This window comes from Oncorhynchus gorbuscha, unplaced genomic scaffold (assembly GCF_021184085.1).
Source record: "Oncorhynchus gorbuscha isolate QuinsamMale2020 ecotype Even-year unplaced genomic scaffold, OgorEven_v1.0 Un_scaffold_859, whole genome shotgun sequence".
NCBI classification, from domain to species: Eukaryota; Metazoa; Chordata; class Actinopteri; order Salmoniformes; family Salmonidae; genus Oncorhynchus; species Oncorhynchus gorbuscha.
The window spans coordinates 248,267-250,809 of NW_025745847.1; positions in this window are offsets into that span (position 1 = coordinate 248,267).

Sequence of the window (2,543 nt, forward strand, 5' to 3'; positions counted from 1 at the left end):
TGAGGACATTAACAATTAATCTTGGCCCCGCCCCCTAATCCCTTCTTTGGGAATGCACTTCCGGTTTGCGTCACATTAAAACATTTTCCGCAGCGGCCAGGAAAAGCGGAAAAGAGATTGGTTGGAGCAGGCAGTTCTTACTATACCTCAGTGAAAGGCAGCAGGCCCCTAAGCTTTTCTCCCTCGGTCGACCTCAAAACGCAACAGTACCGTTAAATCAAGTACCGATTGCAATCTATATCAACTGAATTAGATCTGTGTTCTCTTGTGAAAAAAATATGTTCACTACTGTGTGTGTGTGTGTGTGTGTGTGTGTGTGTGTGTGTGTGAGAGTTTCATGATAACACACAATTTAAATCAGGAGAGGATTTAATAAACTGCACAAAAAGCCTTGATGTTTCACATAAATATCCCAAATCCATACAGTTTCACCGTCCCTGCACAAAAAAAAGGGCCCAACAGTAATTTCAACATCACCTGTATAAGCCACACAAAGACCATGTTTACAAGAGATTAATTTAAAACAGCAAACACTGAACAGAACAATCTACAGTATTAATACGACAGTGTTTCATATGGTACCCTATTCCCTATGTAGTGCACTACTTTAGACCAGGGTCCATAGGGTAGTGCACTACTTTAGACCAGGGTCCATAGGGTAGTGCACTACTTTAGACCAGGGTCCATAGGGTAGTGCACTACTTTAGACCAGGGTCCATAGGGTAGTGCACTACTTTAGACCAGGGTCCATAGGGTAGTGCACTACTTTAGACCTGCGTCCATAGGGTAGTGCACTACTTTAGACCAGGGTCCATAGGGTAGTACACTACTTTAGACCAGTGTCCAGAAGGTAGTGTACTACATTAGACCAGGGTCCATAGGGTAGTGCACTACTTTAGACCAGGGTCCATAGGGTAGTGCACTACTTTAGACCAGGGTCCATAGGGTAGTGCACTACTTTAGACCAGGGTCCATAGGGTAGTGCACTACTTTAGACCAGGGTCCATAGGGTAGTACACTACTTTAGACCAGGGTCCAGAAGGTAGTGTACTACATTAGACCGCGGACCATAGGGTAGTGCACTACTCCAGGGTCACTATATAGGGAATATGATGCCATTTGGGACACAGATGACAGTCAGTAGAGGAGTCTAACCAGAAGGTAGTGTACTACATTAGACCGCAGACCATAGGGTAGTGCACTACTCCAGGGTCACTATTTAGGGAATATGATGCCATTTGGGACACAGAAGATGATTGACAGTCAGTAGAGGAGTCTAACCAGAAGTAGTTTATATGACCCTTTATTTATAAAGCCTCCACTCAACCAAGACGGGCTATTTACAAGTCATTTGTTAGAATGGTTCCTACTAAAAACATAATTCTTAAATCTTTATAAACTATTTCCGTGTTTTAAACAAATTAAAACCTAAAAACTTAATTTACATCTTGTTTGGCAAAAAAGGAAAAATCGACTTCTACAAAATGGGATGATCAAGTCGTTGCGAAGTGAAAATTATATTTAACCAAAAATCTAATGTTATACATGTTGAATAGTTTCACATTTTTTCAAATCAAAATGAACTAAAACAGAAAAGCCTAAATCCCCCCCTGCCATTCTGGTAACAATCGCCTGTCTTCTCACGGCCCTGTCAGGTATTCCTTAAGGAGAACGTAAAAGGTTATAGTTTGGGCCTTGAATCTCAGGGAGTGGTTATGAGTCAACTGAAGTTCACATTCTGTAGTTAAGACGGTTTCCTATATGGTGATTGATCTGGTAATAAATACATCTTTCCTCCTTAGTCTGATCCCAGATCTGTTTGTGGTCTTGGCCAACTTTCCTTGCTGTACTTGTCAAGCCCAACATGTTTGATACGACAGTGAGTGACAAGGAGTTGGTATGACGGCACAAACAGACCGGGAACCAGGCTAAATCTATCCCCCCCACTGCAAAGGGGAACTGTTGTGGAGCAATCACCCAAAGTCATCAAGCCAAGCGATCTATAAGTCATGTTAAAATAAAAACAGGTCGCTAAGCAACGTGGTTCCTAAACATACATGTACAATAAAAACAGGTCGCTAAGCAACGTGGTTCCTAAACATACATGTACAATAAAAACAGGTCGCTAAGCAACGTGGTTCCTAAACATACATGTACAGTAAAAACAGGTCGCTAAGCAAGGTGGTTCCTAAACATACATGTACAATAAAAACAGGTCGCTAAGCAACGTGGTTCCTAAACATACATGTACAATAAAAACAGGTCGCTAAGCAACGTGGTTCCTAAACATACATGTACAATAAAAACAGGTCGCTAAGCAACGTGGTTCCTAAACATACATGTACAATAAAAACAGGTCGCTAAGCAACGTGGTTCCTAAACATACATGTACAATAAAAAGTGATCAACTTGCCTGTCGTTAATAATGTTAAGACCACTGCATGGGTTTAAACACCATCACATTAATGTCCCGGGATTCATCACAAATGGCACCCTATTCCCTATCTAGAGCACTACTTTTGACCAGAGTTCTGGTCTAAAGT